At 35.9% G+C, this 22,247-nt stretch overlaps 2 pseudogenes; both read right to left on the bottom strand.

Annotated features, from left to right (window-relative positions):
• Positions 1-2,207: 2,207 nt before the first annotated feature.
• On the bottom strand, positions 2,208-8,458 carry LOC113080400 (protein SOGA3-like; annotated as a pseudogene).
• Positions 8,459-11,511: 3,053 nt separating this feature from the next.
• Positions 11,512-20,174, bottom strand: LOC113080401 (elongation of very long chain fatty acids protein 4-like; annotated as a pseudogene).
• Between the last annotated feature and the right edge of the window lie 2,073 nt (positions 20,175-22,247).

The raw sequence follows: 22,247 nt of genomic DNA, 5'->3' as shown, positions 1-22,247 counted from the left end.
ACACACTTACTCTCTGTATGTAAAAGTAGCTGATCACAATAGTAGTAGATCTCAGTGAATTTATAGTTCCATAAATTATTTACATATTAAGGACACATTGTTAGTTAGCATTCACTGAGTAAGTATATGCACTTACACATGTCAGTACATTATTTAATTTTTAACTTTAAATTACATTACTTTTAGCGTAAGTGTGACCAGTGAGGCAACAAGGTTATTTAATGTTATATATTCAACATTTTCAGCCCAAAGAAAGATCATAGACAAGTGAAACATTTAAAATTTTAATTAAAATTGATTTTTTCTGTTCTGTACTTGTATAATAATCATTCTTAATCCTTACCAGTTGAATCGTATTATTGGTTCCTCCAGTAACTCCCTCTCATGAGTTTTTGATTAATTGAAACGGGTGCTCCAGAATATGAGTAGTACTTGAGTAACCTGTTCAAGTACAGGTTTGTTGCTTAAATCAAGACTGCGCTTGTTTCAGTACCGCCTCGCCTTTGACAGCTCCTGTACTCAAATGGGATGTTACTTTGCAAAGACCGCGAAGGATCGCTTCCAACGGTGTGACGTAAAAATCCTGTGCATCAGATCTTCTAAATGTTTCCTCTTATCCGGCCCTACGATCCTGTCCGGAACTCAGGGGTAAACAAACTGCTTTATAGTGACTCGAAGTATTTACCCTTGCAACATCAGACCTGCCAGGTGTCTGGCGTCATAATGTCAGATTTATTCCGGCATTCGTGGTCTCCATGCAAGAGACTGTGGTCAAGACATTCTAGGTTAAAATTACAAGGAGAAGGAGAGTGTTTACATGGCTATTTTAAAAATGCCCAGTTCTACCCCACCTCTGTGAACTGTCTTGTTGCTAGTCTGCTTTTAGGGACTTGGCAGACTGCAGTCTTGTGACTCCTGTTCCAGTTGTTTTCAACTTCTACTAATGCCCACAGGCAACTGGACTATTTGTGACCACTTAAAACACTCTGTCCATTTTATTTTTAAAGATTCCACTGGACAGAAATAGTGGATACTAAGGGTGCTATCCGCAGTTCTTAATGGGCACCTCACACTTTTATTTATCTAACACGTGTGTCTGTTTTGCAATAAACAGGCAGCCGACAGTTCAGCCCTAATATTGGCCGCTGACTCAAACATTTTCCCGGGCACAATATGGAGAGCAAAGAAAACAACAGCGAAAGCCTCTGAGAATGGAAACACAGTAGAACTTGTACATTTTAGTACAGAGTTGTATGTTTGATGTTTTTAATGATAAAGAGATGACTTTCAGCTGGCAGGAAATTAAGAAGAAATGACTTGCGATCCCCAAAAAGAGACTCATACTAGAAAACAGATTAGTTGTTTTCTTGTCAATCACTTAGACCCATCTAAACCAAAACAAATGTATTTGTTCTCCAAATAAATTGTGATACCAACCCTTCAACAGATATTGTTTTTGCAATTATTTTAGTCTATTTACAGTTTTAATTATTTAACTAAGGATCTACTGCCGACAACTTGAAGACTCAGATGCTTCAACTGGCACTAAAACTGGAGATGCCAACAAGCTAAGTAAACTCATAAAGAAAGCAAGCTCTGATTTCCAAATTGCTAATCCATAACATGCTTGCAGGAATGAGGAGAACATTCCTCAATATACTGATCCTGCTGTGGTGTGTTACGTTTATGAACTTTCTGTTCCCTTATTTGGTTACCTTCCTCGTTTTGGTTAATTGATTATTCCCCACCTGTCTCCAGTTCCCTCATTACCTCATGTGTGCTTAAATACCCTGTCTGTTTAGCTCTTTTTGGTCCGTGATTGAATGTGCATCTGAATGTGAATGTCTATGTTAATGCTGAATGTAATATAGTATATTGCCTGTTTGTCTCCTTCGTCATCCAGTAAATTCCTCATTTTGATCACTATCCTCCTCTTGCTCTTTGTCTTTCATTTACCCCTACCTCATTTGTAACATGGTGCAACAGAAAGCGCCAATCCCTGCAAATTTTTTTGTGCAATTTCTTCAGATAATTGTGCAGTCGATCAATCTATGCAAAAGTTGTTCTCGTCACAGAAATTACACATGCAATCAGATGATCTCCAGTCAAATACACTATAAACCTATTACTTATTCTCCATTCATACACATGTATGCATATTCTTTCTGACCTCTTGGAGTATACAGTTATATACCATGTTCTTACTCACCTTTGCATGGTTCTGACAGGTAATCCTTCCAGCCAGTGTACAGTATCTTTAGAGTGCTGTGGCAGGCACTCCGAGTAATGTGCGCTTTAGTAGTAAACTGCAGTTGCATATTTCATTGCAAGCCTTTGGTGGCAAAGCAAGCGTCAGTGTTCCTGATAGTCATAGTCCTCAATGAAAGAAATGTCTTCTGGGTAATGTAGTTTCCAGTGGCTCAGTGTTTTCTTGTGACGTGTAATTATTTTTAGTTGCAAAAAAATAAACCTCTTGTTCTGGTGATGTACCTTCCAATGGCAGCCATACATATGCAACTTAGATAAAACAGTCTCCAGCCTTTTGGAAATTAAGGTTTTGCAGACTTCTGTGCTTTAGTCTTGCTGTCTGTGCTTGGAAAGTGACCGTCCTGTGATTCTTCAACCATGGTGACATACACAACATTGACAAACAAACAAAACAAAGGGCGAGACTATGCTAATGAGTGAACGGATAGTGATCACAGGACAAAAAAGAGGGTAAAAGAAATACAAGTTTAAAAATGGTGGCATAAGAGAGTGAGGAGAACAACACTAGAATGAGGATGAATAAAATGATGGGCTGAAACATCTGGGTGAGTAACCAGCAGGATTAACCAACATGCATTAAAGAACAGGGGTGCGTCGGAAGAAAGGATCAGAGAGAAAGAGAGAAATATTATAGCCATTAACATTTTCTGTTTGCATAGTTTAAAAAAATCTTGGCAAATAATAAAAAAAATAATTAAGTGCTAAATAATAAAAGCAGACAGGAGATGAACTCTGAAATATGTAGCCCTTTCTTGTTCTTCACAATCAAACTCACTCCCTTTAGAGGAATAGTTCACCCCAGAATTAAAATTGTCATAATTTCCTGTGGTTCTCTTTACTTATGTGGAATTTAAAGGGGTCATGAACTAAGAAATCTAAATTCCCTTCATCTTTTTACATTGATACTGTTCTATAAAAACATCCTGTAAGTTTCATAATTCGAAACTTTTCTCATTATTCTAAAAACAGCTTACATTGCAGCCAATCTTCCACAATGACAGGTTATAGAATGTGCCACTTTATGAGGTAATAGTGTGGCTAAAGATCAACATCTGCCTCTACATCACAGCCTGTTTAACCCCACCCACCGATTTGTGCACGTAGTGTAAATAACTAGAGAAGCAAACATGGGTCTATGCAGAAAACAAAATAAAAATGCCCTGAACACAACAAAACGGTTTGATATGTACTTGATGCGTGACCTAAATCACAGCAGAGTCCATCTATGAAGAATATGGGCTGTCAAACATACACTATTAGCCGATCGTAGCAGTGGGTGTTTATTTCCGAGTGTACAATCCACATACCTATTCAAACAGAGCGTTCTGATGAGGGGGTCAAAACAAGACAGAAAATAGCCTATTACTTCTAATTTATGATGTTTTGTCTAGGTAAAAATCTTGAGATTAATATAAGTTGACCTCAAAGAACAGTACAAAATTATAAAAAGGCAGTTCATGACCCCTTTAAATAAAGGTATGACTGCATTATTTGGTTTCTGTAGCAACATGATAGCTTTGTTAGATGAACAGACCAAAATATAAATTTATATTAACTGAAATTATTTCTGCTGCAGTATAGTCAAAGAGTTTTTTATACTGTTATAGTGTTTAAAAATTAAAAATTAAAGATTAAAAAAAAAAATTATATTTATTTTATATTTTCAGGTTTTATTTTAATTTGAGTGATTTTATGTGCTTTTGTCATGTTTATTAGTTTATTTTTAATATTATTTTTAATTTATTTTAGTTTTATTTGTAGTGATTTTACTATTTGAAATGCTAAAGTAATCCTTCTCATTTCTTGTTTCATTTTAATTAACACAATTTTTTAAATTATAGTAGTTTGTAGTTTTTGTTAACAATATCAACACTGCTCTGCTATAAGTCACATCTCATTTGTGCTTACATTCATTCAATAAAAATTTAGATCAGTAAAATCAAATATCAGTAAAATCAAACATTATATGTTCTGGTATGTTTTGTGACCAGTTGTCATTTATGTCAAACTCGACATGATGAACCTTGATGCAAATTAACCTTTTAGTGAATTAAAACCTTATTTTTTTATGTTTCTCACTTAAAAGTATAATATGAATTTAGAAGACTTAGAATAGAGTCCATTTTACAGACTACTAATATGGTGCTCTTTTTTGCCCTTTTATTAGCTTGATTGCCCCTGTTGCATAAACATAACTATGTTAAGACTGTGTTTTAAGATTAAGAACTAGTAAGACCAACTAACAGTTAGCCAAGAGATAATCAGTCCCACTTTTCTGATTTAAATTGGGCCAGTCTACGTTTTTGTAACTGACTTTTAACAGTTATGACCAGAAAAAAATTTAAATGGCTAACCTTTTAAGACTAGTCTAAGCAGTTTATGCAACCGGCCCCTTACTGTTTCATGGAAGAAAGAGAATCAAGGGTGTATAACAGAACTTTGAATTTTGGGTGAACAATTCCTTTATGGTGTGTCACACATTCTTGTTGTGCTTCACATAGACACACAGACTCTTGCCAGACTCACAGATAATGGTTCTTCTGAATCTCTTTCCTCGGGTTTTGGGACTTCAAGTCGGTCTATAAACCCCTGCAGCTCCTTCCTGAAAGCTTTCATTTGAGCATTGATGCGGTAGAGTAGCTCGTGCTCCCTGATTCGCCCACCATCTTCGTCATCTTCCATACACCCAAAAAGATTCCCATTAGCCACGAACACCCGAGCCTCTGCAATGATGGTACTGGTGTCGGCTATGAGCCGGTCAATGGTTCGCCCCAAATGCTCTGCTTCCGCACGGATGTCAATCATCTGTTGCCTGTCCCGTATGGAGCGTGAGAGGAGCCGAGCGGATTCAGGAGAATAAAGAGAACGAGTTGGTGTGAGGCACCGAGTATTGCAGACTTCCTCCGAGTCACTTTCTCCTCCAACTGGACCCTCACGTTTGCGATGGGGAGGGAGGCGAGAGGAAGATGAGTCGTCATCGCTACCTCTACGCCCTCCAATTCCAGGACCAGTGTCACTCTCTGCGTCGCTGTCCCGTGGTGTGATGGCTAGGTGAGATGCTAGATCATACCGTTGCATGTTGGAAAGCAGCACACGGTTCTCATACTGCAGCTGCATCACTTTCCCACTCAGTTCATTGATCTGCTTCCTTGCTCTCTTCAGCTCCTCCTGCAATGCCTCGGCTTTGGAGCTGTCTCCTGCTCCACTAGCGGCACCCATTGCATTGCCACCCGAGTTGTGCCTTGTACCCTCTTTAAAGCGCAGTTTGTTCAGCTCACATATCACTCTCTTATTTTGTTCCTCTACATCGGCCAAGTTCCTTCTTAGAAGTTCTGCCTCATCCTCCACCAACTGCAGTTGTTGCCTTAGCTCCGAAAGCTCTGACCCCTGCTCCCGCCCCGTCCCTCCTTCCGCTCCGGATAAGCCCCCATTAGATGACTCTTCCCCTCGAAGGTCATCCAACTCTGCCCTCAAGCCACGGTTCTCCACCTCCAATTCGACTATTTTCCGTCCCAGGATGTTGGCCTCTTCTTCCACCAATCGCAAGCGGAGTTTAAGCTCGGATTCCCTTGTAGTGGGAGGGCCACCAGCTTCACCCTTTGGATGAGGGCTGTCCAGATCCCCATAGAAAGAACGATACTTTTGTAGTTCTTGCTCCAAACGGTCCTTTTCCTTGTCAACCTTGGCCATTTTCTTTCTCATTAAGGTAGCCTCCTCTTTAATGAAGGCCAGCTGGCATTTCAGGTCCTCATTGTCCTATGGACAAAAGTGCTTTGTTAAAGAGCTGTTTTGGCAAGATTTTGTGGACAAAAAAAAAAAAGATTGATTGTTGAAGGTTTTGAAACGTATCCCAAATATGTCACTTTTAAACCAAACAACTTTCTGTTGGTGAACAAAGCTTATTTGAGTGACCAGCTTGATTACAAGCAAAACCTGAATGCGCAACTTTGTCTCCTTCATGTACAAAATAACATGGATTTCTATTGAAATAACTGTATTTTGCCCACAAACTTCAGAATTTCATAGAGCAAGGGTAAATGTGACAACAGCTTAACATTTTATGAATTGATATATATATATATATATATATATATATATATATATATATATATATATATATATATATATATATATATATATATATATATATATAATTTTTTATTTATTTTTATTTTTATTTTTTGATTGCATGGCATCTTTTCATTCTGTATATTTAGTAATGTAGTGCACTCCATATCTCCATACCAAAAAAAAAAATAATAATAATAATTACTGGTTGCATTACTGGTTGTGATTTAAATGAATTACTTAAACTAACAGCCTTCATTTGATCCTAGAGTATACTGGTTGATGTCAGTGTTTCATTTTCACCTCTGTAGGAGTCTGAGTTTTCCTCTCAGGCTTTTGTGCATCTTTGCTTCCTCTTCGTTTCTGAGTCTGGAAACAACAAATGAAAGCTACGCTATGAATATGAATTTAAACCTATTCAGATCTGCTGTAGTGATTTTTTGTTTGCATTCCTACCTCTTTGGCTTTGTCCAGCTCATTTTGCAAGGCTTGTTTGGTGACTTCCACCTCAATAAGTTTCTGTCTCAGTCGCTCATTTTCCTCTTCTGTCTTTGTTCGTTTCTCCTCCACGTTCTCCAGCTCATTGTGGAGTCTTACAGAGACATCCTTGGCAACCTGTCAGAATGTGGGGGTGTGGCTTAGTGGTTAAAGCTCTGATTTGTAAACTATCAATGTGCTCTTGAGAAAAACACTTAACCTTAGGTTGCTCCAGGGAGACTGTCTTGGTAATAATTGCAATGTTGCTTTGGATAGAAGCATCAACTAAATGACAAGTTAGTAATTAGATAAAAATGGTGCAAATAATTGCTTTTGGATGGGTAATTATCAAAGACCTTTTCTGCTTTCATTTAAAGAGAAATACATGGGTACTTGCCTTCAAATCTTGCTCTAAGCTCCTTAGGAGTTCTTCATCAATTTCTCCAGTTTGTGCATAGCGAAGTCGTTTGCGTTCGGCCTTACGGAGTCTATACTGAAGGATACGACTATTCTTATTTGCACGCTCAAGTTCACGCCGCATTTCTTGTAACTGACAGGTGTCCTCCTCATAAAAGGTGTCACGCATCTCCTCCATTTCCATCCGCATCTCCTCAATCTCATTCTATGAAAACCAGAGTGTGCTCATTAATAATAATAATATTAATAATAATTATTATTTGAGAAATCCTTATTTTCATGCTTTCTATTCTGCAGTTATATCTACATTTACATGATTTGAATAATTGCACATTTCTATTAATTGCATGCTTAATGAATCCTTGGCAAACTGTTGCTTGAACATGCAAATTAGTGTTTTGCACATACCAATGCCATTTTCATAAATGTACTATGATTTATTCTGAAACAGGGAATGAATTGTTACAATGTTGCATCTCTCATTGTTCCGTTCACTCTCAGAAGGTAACAAGTCACCTGAGAAAACTGCCCCCTCATCATAATAATGTTTATGTCCTGTTTATGTTCAAGGGTTTTGATCAGAGTGTTATTTCAAGATGATTGGACAATCATCTCTCCTCCTAGCTATTTTATTCATCCATCTTTTTTAAACATAATACATTTAATCGCCATAATTTCTCAATCATAGCAAACAAACCCTAAGATCTTCGTTTTCATCCTCCAATCTCTGGATCTCGTCCTGAAGGGCTTCATTCTGCTGTGTCACGGGCTCGTCGACGACGCTCTTGGCCTGTGCGGCCGGTCCCGGTTGCGTCTCGCCTGATGCTTTGCGTTGCATCCTGTCGCGTTTCTTCAATCTCTCGTTGATGTGATACTGGATGAGCTCTGACTGCAGAAGCCCGAGAAGCAGCGCGTGCCCGGCGGTGGAGCGCGATGAGTCCGCTCCTCGGTTTCCCAAACCGCATCAGTTTCAGCACCATGAACAGCTGCCGCACCTCTCACCCTCACGACACGCGCTCCTCGAGCAAACTGCTCTCCATCGCGTCCTTTAATGCCTTTCCTCCGATCTTCGACGCAGCGGATGATGAGGAGCGCCTGCCGATGGGTTTTGAGGCCGGTTTGACGGGGGTTTTGTCCGGGAGATGGTCGCCTCCTCCCTTTGGTTTTGTTCGATGATGTTGGAAAATCCGCAGCGCCACTTGCGGCAGAACTAATCATGTCCGATATCAGACCTCCAAAAAAACAAGAGGGGAAAAAGAGAGTGTTAAATTAAACTTTATTGTTATTGTGCAGAGTACAAGTATAAAAAACGAAATGCAGTTGTCTTTATATAGCAGTCATATGAATATATAATTTAATAGCCTATATTTATAAATACAATTAACATACAAACGAACATACATTTTCTGAGAGAAAGTAAATTCGTATCGTTTAAAGAATTATCTAGGTGAGTATGAAACATTCATTTCAGACTTAGAAGCTACATGTATTTGTCAGTCAAGTTTATTGACATTAATTTCAGTAGGCGTCTTTCACAGTAGCTAGTAAAATGTTTTGAGAATCTTCTGGTTCTTTGCAAGTTTATAGCCTGTCCAAATAAACATATAATGATTACATCTTGGTGCAGTCATAATTTAAGTTATTCCTCAAGAAAATGTAATATGTTTTCTTACCTGTTTATAAACTGTAATCATGTGTGAGACAGTTCACTTCAGCTCGAGGTACCAGGCACTGCCTATGCACGCGAGACACTGACGTTTAATATTCATGAGATGACGTAACAACAGATATAAGGAAGTGTGAGTACCATGTTGTCAAAATAGTTAAGTACCATATTAACTACCATGTTCTTAAAATGCTTTATATAAACAGTTAATTTAAAAAAAAATTCATTATAAATATAGGCAATAATATTAATACATTTTTTAGAGGTCGGTTTATAGTTCCCTTTAAATCCTTATAAGGAGGAAGACTGAATTCTGCTGAAGTTTGCTGCTTCACAGATAAACTGGTGAAAATGCATTGTCATTCCCACACACTTTTATGCATGAATAGATTCGAAAGGTCAGTCTGGAATGTGTGCTCCCGACAGGTCAGTACTCAGACAACAGAAAATATTTTATGTAACTGTGCAGTCTTTTTTATTTTATTGTATTCGTTTTTTTATTGCAAATGCAACAATTGCACTAAACTAAACATTAAACTATGATAGTATTTCAGTTAAACCAACAGTCTTGGTCTTTAGTCTTTGTCTGTAATTTAAATCAGTCTCTCACATATTAAAACCATCACTGCTCGAATGCTCTAATCTAGACTGTACTGAATTGTAAATGTAAATGTTATAATTATGCACACAGTGAATCTCAGGTCGTGATATCAGTCTGTAACACTGCCTGTAAACACTGGAGAGCGCTGTCTTTCTGTGTACTTGAATTGTAAATCTTCTGATGAAAAGAGGATATAACATTTCCTATTACATCTAAATAAGATGTGGGAGTCTGAGTTATGTGATAGGAGGCTTTTTGTGTAGACACAGAGAAGAGCTAACAATCTCAGGGAGTGTTTGTAGTGTATATTATCAGAGGAACAGTTTGGGAAAAGGTGAAACCACTTTCTGTTAATAGGGCCAGTGGAAATCTCTGGCCTGTTTGCAATCCTCTTATTGACGAACATCCTTGAACAGACACAGGAAGAGAGAGAGAGAGAGAGAGAGACTGTAGAATGGGTTTGGAGAATAAGAATTTGAAGATGATAGCTATATGCAAACCAAATGCATTTTCTGTAAGATATTAGATTAACTAACACAATTAATTTAGTTTTAGTAACTAAGTTTCAGTTTGGTTATACTTTGTCAAAAATAATATTAATACTAATTCTAATTATTATTTTTTTTGCACTTCACATAAGTATTTTTTAAGCGTCAGAAACAGACAGATTAGACTGTCCTTAGTGTCCTATTGAAGTAAAAATAATAAAGAGAGTATTATTGAAATTATTGTCATCATTATTCATTATTGAAATGCATTATTTAAAGAAACTGCTCTAGATCAAAGACTGTATGTTGTGCTAGCATATAAAAACAGCTATGACCATTCATGGTTTTCATTAATATTAATTCTGCTGGCTGGTTTAAATGGTAAATTGCATAATAATAATAATAATAATAATAATAATAATAATAAAGTTAAAAAAAAATTATATGATTTTTTTGTAGCAAAGACCTTTGCACATGCAAATTAGAGATTTTAAAGCGCAAAAAGTATGGCAGTTTGTCTTTTGGGAATGTAATTGAGAGAGCTAGTTTTTGATTTTACTAGTTGTCAAATATAAAATTCCCTGAAAAATATAATACAGTTTCTCTATTTAGAGCAGTATTTACTTCTCTTTTCCTGCATGATGGACATTTATTATCTTATTTGGCATACTATATATATAGAACATTTCTAACTTATTGTGGATATATGCATGTGTAATTGTCATGTCTGAAGTAATTTATTGCATCCATCTCGTCTATTTAATAGTTTTAGTTTAGTACCAGTGTAAGTTTCCCCCACTGTGACCTGAATAATGCTACAAACTCTGACGTGGATATAAGCTCTTTTACAGCGAAAGCCAATTTACAGCCTGATTAGTCCAGATCTGTCTGCCCAACCCCTCAAAGCTCTGGCCTAGGAGCTCCATCGCGGTCGGAGGACACTTATTTAAAGGTCCAGGAAGGAGAATGGTGGACGCAGAGGGTCTGCTAGAATAGGCAGTCAGACATCCTCTTCTCATATTAAAGTCCTATGCCATGGATGGTTTAGAAAAAAGCTAAGGTGTTTTGTGCCTTGCTAAGTAATTGTTAGGGTGATCCTATGTGGTTGATAGGGGTGTTCTGGTGGTGTCTTATTGGCTAAAGAAATACCAATCACTTAGAAAGGCAACAGAACTTCTCTCTTAAAAGGCTCCATGATTTGAGATGTCATCAATGATTTACACTAGTATATATATATATATATATATATATATATATATATATATATATATATATATATATATATATATATATATATATATATATATATATATATATATATATATATATATATTCTCAGAATTGCAAGACACAATGCAAAATTGTGAGATAAAAGTAACCTTTTTTTATTATTATTATTGATTTATTCTGTGGCAGAAACATGATTCCATTATAATAGCAATGCTTGAATTAGCAGAACAAAACAAAAGAGAGTTATTTGTAAGTAGCAAACACACGCATGAAGGAGAGTGTGGGAAGACAGAAAATAAGGTTGACATCCTGTTTATTTATACAAGAGGAACACTGACATTTGTCAAATCTGTTGTACACAATGTGCAGATCACAAACACAGCCAGTGTACTTCCTTTGTGAATTTAAGAGTATTCAAAGCTGTTTTCAAACATGTTTTGTCTCCCTTCTTTTTTCCCCCCTAATCATGGGATTCTAATAATACAGGGAACGTTTTTCATAAAAGGGAACAAAAAGCAAAATTAGTTTAACTGTAATGTGATATGACTTGCAAAAACTTAATAAAAAGCTACATGCACAAAGCAATAAAGAGGAGTACACATACCTGAACAGACATTAAGGACACAAGTATGTGTGTGTGTGTGTGTATGTGTGTGTGTGTGTGTATGCAGTATATGTGTCTAATTTTACATATGGAATAAAAATATATGAAACTACCTGAGTATATAGCCATAACACCATCATTACTGCACGCCAATCTCAGGAACTTGTTTTGCACAGGAAATTAAATCAAAATAATTACATTCTCTAATGCAAGAGTATAAACCCACCAAAAGTACAGTGATTTTCTTTGGTAGAACTGTGTTGCCACTTAAGCAATTTAGTAATTTGTAATAACGGTCACCTGAGCCCTAGCTTAAACACCAGTTTCACTACAAATGGTGATTCAAACAGACAATAATAATAGATGTAAAAAAAAAAAGTGTAATTATCCTCATGTTTTTTAGAAGTGATTCAGACTTAGCATCTTGAATGATTCATTTCTAGATATCATTTTTTTTTATGGCCTCAGTCTTTCGGGATTCAAGAGTGTCACGAAAGCTGAGCCATTTATATAAGAATCTTTCATCCGCTGTGTATACTAAATAAAAACTTTTAAGAGAATCAGCTTCTGTTTATGTGAAAAAGCATATTAAATTTTAACAGTGATTCTGTGGGGGGAAAAAAAAACCCTGACTATTCTCCCCCCGATGATAACTAACCATCTCAAAGTAGTTTGCTATTCTGAATCAGTAAACCATAAGGGACATTTCAGATTATAAAACTGTCACAAGTAGCCTAAACAGCTCAAAAGAGATGACTGAGAAAGTGACGTCGCTCAGGATTGGTTGCGTTGGAAATGTCCCTAGTTTGAAATACAATCAGCAAGTTAACAAAAAAAGACCAAATTTGTTTGCACATTCACCAAACAGTCCGTAGCGGTTGAGGTTTCATGGGTAATTTTGAAGCCCATGAGACACAGTGTTTCACTTCGTTCTATGTTTCTTTTCAGTCATGCTTTCCTTTTCCTTTCTTTTGTTTCTTGCCATTTTCCACGACCTCCGGTGCCTTACTGGTGCCATTGGAGACGCCGTTAATGGCAGATTTGGCCGTCTTGAGGCGTGGCTGGCGACGGTAGGTCTGGTAGTAGAAATTGGCAAACAGGATGATGAACGTGACGGCGTAGCCAATCAGAGCCCACTGCATCCAGGCCGGGAATGGGCAGTCCGTGTAGAGAGAATGAGCGGCATGGCCAATGGTGACGTGGAACTGGATCTAACATAAGCAAATAGATATGTAAAAAAAATTTTGCAACATATCAAATTATCACTTCTGAAGACTTGTTTGATTGCTTCAAGTAGTCTAGAATCAGATCATGTCACAAAATGACAATTTCACCACCAAGAAATGTTATATCTGACTGATGTTGTTTCACCTCAATAGTTTAAACACAAGATTTCACTGCATTCAACCATAGGACTGTAAATATTATTCAGTGATTTGCTAGATGGCCAAGGATTCTGTATTTTTTTTCTCTAAATCAACATATCGATTCTTAATTATTTTCAAAAAATCTAAAAAAAAAAAAAAAAAAAAAATACACAACTGTAACTGGATAAACTATTTACACTTTAGAGGACTTTGACAAAAACACACAAGATTGTACATTCACAGACAAAATAATTGTATTATAAAGCAAATTAATGATTAGTTTATTAAATGCTTATAATAGTAATTATAGCTTATTATTACATTCTACAATCATTACATGGCAATTTCAAAGGTTGCATTGCATTTTAAATACCTACTCAGCTTATTTACCTTATTTAACTATATTTCCTTTTATTGGAAATGTAATAATTTTTGTATGAAAGCTTGTTTCAGCCATGAGATTATATATATATTAAATCTCACAATTCTGGCTTGTTTTCTCAGAATTGCAAAATATAAATTCAAAAAAGAGATATTATTTCAGAATTCAAATAAATAAATCAGAATTGCAAAATATAATTTTTTTACATAACTCGCAATTCTGAGCAGAAAAGTTGTAAGATAAAAAGTCTCAATTATTATTATTTATTTTTTATGGTGAAAAAAAAAACAGAATTGTGAGAAACAAAGTCAGAATTCTGAAGAGTCATAATATGTATAACAAATAACTTAACTTTTTTTATTCCATGGTGGAAAAAGGCTTCTGTAGAATTGTATATCTTGAGTTATGTGAACTTATTATAAACTAATAAGCAATCCAAATCAGTTTGGTAGATGATCGTTTTGTTGCAACAGTTTCAGAGGGATGTGGTGTGTTTATTTACCATCTGAATAATAGTGAGGTATTTCTTCCACCACAGGTACTTCTGGATCTTTGGGCCGAACGCTGCCAAGCCATAGTAGCCGTACATCAGCACATGAATGCCCGAGTTAATCGTAGCGCCAAAGAAAGCTGTGAAGTGGGAAGGAGATTTAGTTACAAATATTGAGTTCTAGGATTACTAAAGAATGGTAAGATCATGGTGTACTTTTTGGGATAAAGGGACGGTTCCACGGAATTCATTTTCTTACATAAACAGTCACATTTGTGTGAAAATCCTTCTGCTCGAGTTTCATGAATAAAGCAAATTTCTTCATGATGCCATTCGGTTCATGCTTGATTGCTTAAGTGAACACTATTAAATATCAAGCAGTGAATATGAAATGTTCTGGAGGTGTCACCAACATTTGTTGAGACACAAGATTACAACATGCAGTCATCTCAACACATTTCAGATCATTATCCTTTGTTCACCCTTTCTTACCCTTCTGACCATCTGTACACTTGCAAACCCTTTGACCCTTTCCACATCCCCCTTAGCTCCCCTGACCTTTCCTCAAATCTCCTTATCCTTCTGTTTTCCGTTCTTTTCTTCTTCATGCCTCAAAATGCAAAACAATTTTAAAGTGGAGACGTTGTTGACAATGGTTCTGATGGAAATCAATGCTCCACCTTGCTGGTCTACAATTTAATTTCCTCCCACTGGTGGTAATGCAGAGACATCTAGCACAATAACATATAAGCAAAATGAGAAATGCATGAACAGTTGTCATCACTTACTCTACCTCAAGTAGTTTCAAACCTGAATGAGTTTTTTTCTTCTGTTGAACACAAAAGAATGTATTTTGAAGAATGTTGGTAACCAAACAGTTGTTAGTCCCCATTGACTTCCATAGTAAAAAAAAAAAAAACATTATAATATGGAAGTCGATGGTGACAAGAAACTGTCTGTTTACCCACCTTCAGAAGATGACAGTGTGAAGTGCCCCTTTAATAAAGCTCATAAAGAACTGTTTTAAAGTCTTTCTTCAACTATACAGTACTGTAGATTTTGGCCTCTTTTTATGTTTAGGCTTAATATAGGCTTAGCCTTAGGACTTTAGGCTTTGGCTTAGGCTTAAGCCTAGTCTATTATAATCACAATTGGCTTAATTTGACAACAATAGAAGTTAATTAGTTATTTAGTTAGGTCTTCTAAATCAATATATACGTGTGTGTGTGTGTGTGTGTGTGTGTGTGTGTGTACTCACACTGTCCACCAGGAACCCACTTGATGCCGATCCACCACAGGATGAACATTGTGCAGTGGTGATAGACGTGTAGAAAGCTGACCTGATTAAACTTCTTCCTCATGATGAAGAACACTGTGTCCAGAAACTCCACCCCCTTAGAGATGTAGTACCACCATAGTGCTGACGCTATCTGCAGAAACACCACCGGTATCAGTGACCATATGTGTTCTTATCTATCTATCTATCTATCTATCTATCTATCTATCTATCTATCTATCTATCTGTCTGTCTGTCTGTCTGTCTGTCGGTCTGTCGGTCTGTCTGTGTATCTATCTATATCTTTCTTTCTTTCTTTCTTACTTTCTTTCACAGGTCTGCACTGGTAACTAAATGGGTGTAAGTATAAAGTCAACTGTGTGTGGTCTGTGAAATCCCATAACCACTGAAGCCTTGATCAAGACGTATCACGTAAGCTCTTAAGTCACATTAGATAAAAAGATATAAAATTATTCATTGCAGTTAATTTGCCAATGTGTATATCTGTAGCAGGAGCCGTGAGAATGGAGGCGTGGCCTACAGGTGGGGAGACTCCTGACCTCATCTCTGTCCTCACGTCACCAGGGAAACCAATCTTGCCAGTGAGGGTGATGATGCTTGCCAAGACAACAGCATGAGGGAACTCTAGCCGATGTCAGAGAAAGCGAATTCAGGGATTTGTATCGTAGCCTCTTGATTAAAAATAAACCCCGCTCTCACAGAGACCTCCTCAACTTTCTCCCTGTTCCTTACAGCTGTAAAATACCCTCTGAGTGCTACAAGATCATGGTGTGTTTAGGGGAAAACAGTGCATTTCTTACCCGGACTTCATTCACATCATTGGAGTAGTTCACGGGGCTGGCAGAGGTAGCTGTATCTGGCCGCTCTGGAGCCCAGGAGCAGCTAGAGACAAAAACACTTTATTTATTATCATTCATTTGTGCAATAGACTGTCTGTGTAAGAAGCAATAGTCAAACATGTCACAATTCTTCTTCTTTTTTAACCATTGATAGTGCCAAATGTCTGTGACCTGTCTGTGGTACAATATTGCACACGTTGTGCTGAAATCAATGCTATTTTCACACAATGAGCACTTCAAGCATGAATAAATTAAAACCTGATAATGCTAAAATCATGTTGCATAATATTAACATTAGGCAGGAGTTATTATTATAATTTATTATTATTGTTAAAAAAAACATTGTTATATTTTTAACATTATATTATTGTTATATTTCAACATTGTAAATATTTGTTAATGTATGTGTGTGTGTATATATATATGTGTGTGTGTTTGTGTATTTACATGTAAATATATATTTTTATTTTTATTTATTATTTTATATTGTTTTATTTTAAACAGTATTTTATAATTCTTTTTTAACAAATACATATTTTTATTTTAAATATTTGTAAATTATAAACTGTATACACACACACACACACACATGTATATATATAATTTTTTGTGCTAAATTCTTAAAACGAGACAAAACTTTTCCAACAGCAAAAGAAAAATAATGTAATACTAAAAATACTGAAGAAAATACTTTTTTGCAGTATAAATTTACGCAAGGAACACAAACACATCAGGACGCTGTGATTTTACTGTGTGAAGTTGGAAAACTATGTAATGCATAATGCAATTTTAATTACATTTTTTTATCATATATATTGCAGTACTACCATATTTAGCATCGTACCACTAAGTATTTTCTGGTACTCTGATACATCCATGCAACTAAACTTGTTGAGGCCTCTAGTCTGTAAACATGATTTGTCCTAATAGATTCAAATGGACTGACAAGCAGATCGGCAGACCTCTTTGCAGATGTAGAAGTTAAGCAGCACCATGCTGAAGTTGTACACAATGAGGGTTTTTCTGAGCAGAAAAGGCTCCCGGCTCTGCATGTAAAGGGGTCCGGCCCAGAGGAAGAGCAGGTAGAGTATGCTGATCCCCAGGGTGGGGAGCGGAGATGACATCATCGGCCATTCCTCCACACGCTTATCTGAGATTTAAACACATAAAACCCAATTCGATTCAGAATATTAAGCTATTTATATATTTCTAAAAGTATAAAACTACATATGTTAAAAGATTCTCACCTGCTATGGTAAGGCTCCATTTATAAAACTCTACAGAGTCATTCACAAAGTGAATGACTGTCTCCATGGCTCTAGCTCTAAGATGATTATCCTGTGAAGGAACAAACCAAATAGAAGCATTTTTAAACTCTTTTCCTTGCACAATAAGAAAATAATTCCTTTAGGACTGTCAGCCCGACAATACAAAAATCATTTCACAAGAACATAAATATTAGATTTTGATTGCTCATCACATTGTGCCACATAAATATGCTGTAATAATATTCTGTTACACAATTACTGAGCTAAAATATAGGATGTAGGTTACATGCTGTGTCATTTTTTGTCTTTGTTTTTTCCAGATAATGCTCCAAAGGGCAAACCCAGCAACATAGGGACAGATGTGTATTACTCAGTGTCACTATTTTAATTCAGCAAGTTGCAACTAAACCATATTCCACACCTGAGTGCCAGGTAAGCAGAATTAACAGAAGTCACAGTCCACCAGTGTCATTACATAATTAGCCCGTCTTCTGCGGCCCTGCTGACGCCTGTGCATTATTTAGGGCCCCTATCGTTTTGCACTGAAACAAACGGAAGGAAAACAGGACAGCTGTATACGGTAAAATTCACAAGCAAAGCAGGGTGAGAAGAAGCTTTGCTAAAAATACTTGGTGCTATGTAAGGTTAAACTTGACTGAAATCTTAAAGAGCTTTACCGAAGCAAACAAATGAAAGCTACATATGCTTATGCATGTACATAATGTTCCCCAAAAAATATTAGTACACTTTAAAATGTCTCATTATGGGGGAGACTGGGGCTAGTTGTCACAATATCTTTACCTCAGTAACTAAAAGTCAAGCTGCACTAATGTATGTGGTTGTATATGTTGGTCTATAGTTTAAACTAGGAAATTACATTTATATAGAGATAAGTTGTCACCTGTTTCATGTTGTGGTTTTATGCAATTTATTAATTGCAATTTCTCTGGTTGCTTTGGTATTTTTTTCCTTTTTTTGTTCTTTTACGAATTGCTTTCGTGTTTTGGAATTGTTTTACTGCTCAAAAGTCCATAATTGTTTAATGGCACTTTGTACCCCATATAGTGTGCTATTTAATGTTATTTAACATGGCCCACTACCTACAACTTTACAGTTTGTGCCTCTATGGGTTATGACAAAAATAAACATCCACAGAAAAATATAACTGGCCCTGGTTTCCTTTCCTTTTATAATTTAAGCCTGATTGTTTTGAAAAGGGTGTTTGTGTTCTTTCTTTAATCTTATAATACCTCTTAATATTCTATATCTATTTAGACAATTTTAAGTGTAGATTAAGTCTGTAAATATGTTTTGGGGCAGCTTAACATCTGCAAAGATGACATAGATGATTTTGCAGTATAAAATGGAAGAGATGTAGCTCTGTTAAAACAAACATGTCGGCACGCAGTGCAAATTTCCTGTGCATCCCCACCGAAGACAAAAGCCTCCGTGCGCGTGTGTCAGCAGGTTTCACCAGCATTTGTCAGTCAGGCTTTAATTCCTTTTGATCTAGCAGCTTAAAGTGTAAGTACAAATGCCCATCGACCCACATCTGAGGCCGCAGCACATCCCACAGAGGGATGATCGCCATGAAGGTTATCACCACCAGATGCTCCAACTACAAGCTACTGAGCTTTAAAACTTTTCCAGAAACTAAGAAAACCAACTGTCCATATGTACTAGCCAGCCAATTGATATAAACAAACAAACTGTGCATATACTATATATGAAATTAAACAAACATGGGCAACAATAAAAGGAATATGCACAGAATATAATCAGGGTTCTTCAATGGTTCTTTGCAGTATCTTGAATTCACCTTCCAAACACAAAAATGTGTTTCAGTTAACCTTATATGGAAAATTAACTGGTCAAAGTCAAATAAATGAGTTATCTATTTGCCTTTATGCAACACGCTTACATTTTTATCAATTCTTGTTCTTTCCCTCCTGAGAATCAAATCAATGATATTGTTGCTGCTATCACCATGGGCTACTGTTTATTACTATATTACTAATAAATAATATGTTGTTTATTATTCTGAATGCATAAGGTTAAACCAACCATTTCTAGCTACAATGAGTCTCCATGTTTAGCCTACTATTTTTGAGATTCATGTTTCCTTACATCAGTATATTGGGTTCTGGGTTCTTTAAAGCTTTGGTTCAAGATGGTTCACTAAAGAACTAGAAAATAAAAAGCTATGCATCTCACAAAATGATCCTATTATATTAAGCTCTAAAACCTTTGTTTTAAATCTGAAGAGAAACTTGAACGCTTTCAACAAGTGCTACTGAATGATTCCGGTTGGGAACCACTAATCTCCGTTAAAGCGATTTAACTAACGACGTTTTGCAGTAAACTGTCATTTGCATTGAAATGCATGCACATTTCCAAGCCAAGCACGTCTAGATTGCAGTCTGGTACTGATGCAGAAAAATACTCTTTTGACAGTCTTACCTTGCGAGCGCGTGCCTATGCCGACATCAGGTGCGGTGCAGCCCAGGTGAAATATGCGCGTGAATAAATGTCTGGATTTAAATCTACAATGTGCGTTTAAACACATCAACAACGCAGGTTTGGCAATAATAACGCGAAGGCAAACAGGATGTAACTAACGGGACTGGAGCATATGAGGCAAACGCATCTGATCAGAGTGTCTGACACTGACTGGACACCGGTCTGTCCGGCACTGAGCATGCGCAGTCGCGCCATGTGGGGCTCATGCCGGTGCGCTCGGGTAACTCCTTTGTTGAGGCGTTAAAGCGTAAATCTTATCCGGCTAGTGTCATTAGATACATAAGTAGCATCTTAACATAAATATGATCTATTTGGGACCCAATAATAGCAACTTAACATGAATATTATCTATTTGGGACCAAATAAAATATTATTTAAACGTCATAGTAGGCTATATTGTAACGGCAACGTTTTAATAAAATACACGTGTTATCCAGGTTTGATCATATAAATATAATTTTCAACTAACCCCCAACCTTGCGCTTGCTAACGCAATGCTCTACTACTTGAGCTACACGAACACGGTCTTGATCACTATGTTGTTATTTTTGTACTTTTAGAAATATACATTTTGCATTGCATAATTTCATATCTAATAATTTGTATTTTTTAAATGAATTATTTTTATTATGGACTATAATTATTATTATTCTACATATTTAATTATTAATATTTTATTCAGTTTTGATCATTATATTATGTGGTATAGCTACTATTTCTTTAAATATAATTGTTTTCATATTTAATAATATTAAATCTATTGTTATTATAAAATATATTATTGGGGATATGTTTTTAAACTCATATTGTAACTTATTTTTAATAAATGTTTTAAACATGTTTGATCAATATTATATTATATTATGTTAATTTGTTTAATTTATAGTAACTCAGTTTGTATTAACATAATTGTTTTCATAATAATTTATTATCTAATAATTATAATATTATATTTGATCATTTAGTTCTGTATCATATGTTATACAATTGGCATACATTGATGTTATATTAAATGTAATTATTATTATTAAATGTAATGACTTTTTATTTTTCCCTCTGACAGGAATATTAATTTGTATTCAATATTTATAAATATAATGTTCATGTTAAATACTTAATATCTAATTATTACATCATTGTATTATAGTAATATATCATGCTCTGCATAATATTGTATACATCACACATTAACATGTAATTTTCATTAATGTTATATTGTAACATGTAATAATAATTTTCCCACTGTCAGACCCTCTCAATAAAATCCCCAAATCAATGCATACTGAGGAGCAGTATTCCGTTACAGGAAATATTTCATCCCACTGCGAGAACTATGGAGTGAGTTTTGGTTCTTTATTACATGCGAGAAAATAAAAGATCTGAGAGAGAAAAAAAAGTTTGAGAGAAAAAGTTATCACACTGATAGCAAAAAAACATTTCATGAGAGAAAAAAGAATATTTGAGAGAAAAAGTTTTCATGCCAATAGCAAAAAATAATAATATTCGAGACTAAAAAAAGTTTTGAGAGAAAGTATTTTCTCATAGAACATAAAAAAATATACATTTGAAATTTTTAAAATTATTTCTGAGAAAAAAAATCTCTCTCAAAATACTTTGAAAAAAACTCTCAAATATATATGTTTTGCTATCAGTGTGAAAATATTTTCTCTAAAAAAAAAAAGTGTTTCTCTCTAAACGCTTTTCTTTGCTCTTGATGCAATTTCTTGCTCTCGTGTCAGGATTTTGCTTTCACTGTGAGAATTGTGTCATGGGCGGGGCCACGTTCCTATTGGCCAGTCGGGTGAGCATAGTCTTGTCTTGGGAGTCGAACTGAATCATTACACCATTGTTCGGTTCACCTGCATAGATGCCGCCTCTGCCTTATGGATAGTTAAGTTGAGCACGGACACTCCAATGTTTGGGTAAGATGATGACACACAGCTGGCTGAGCAAGTTCAGTATCACTGAAGATTAAACATTAAAAAATAGCACTCATATTCATGAATGAACGTGTATTATATTATTTGCTTGCTAATCGCTAGTAAAGCTAACCAGCCATCATGCTAGGTAAACTTGCAAACTCACCTGTTTTATACTATGTTTAAATCAAATGCCAAATTAATGTTTTGATTTAGATTTCACGCCTTATTTAGTGAGTAGTGAGCTAGTTTCTACCTTTGCACTTGCTAGCCTCAAAGCACCTGAAGAGTAACTGCTTGTTCTTACAACCTCCCGCACAACTTTCAACTAACGCTAGTATGCATG

This window comes from Carassius auratus, unplaced genomic scaffold (assembly GCF_003368295.1).
Source record: "Carassius auratus strain Wakin unplaced genomic scaffold, ASM336829v1 scaf_tig00031195, whole genome shotgun sequence".
NCBI lineage: Eukaryota > Metazoa > Chordata > Actinopteri > Cypriniformes > Cyprinidae > Carassius > Carassius auratus.
The sequence above is the reverse complement of the archived record's forward strand: the minus strand, read 5'-3'. Positions and strand labels throughout refer to the sequence as shown.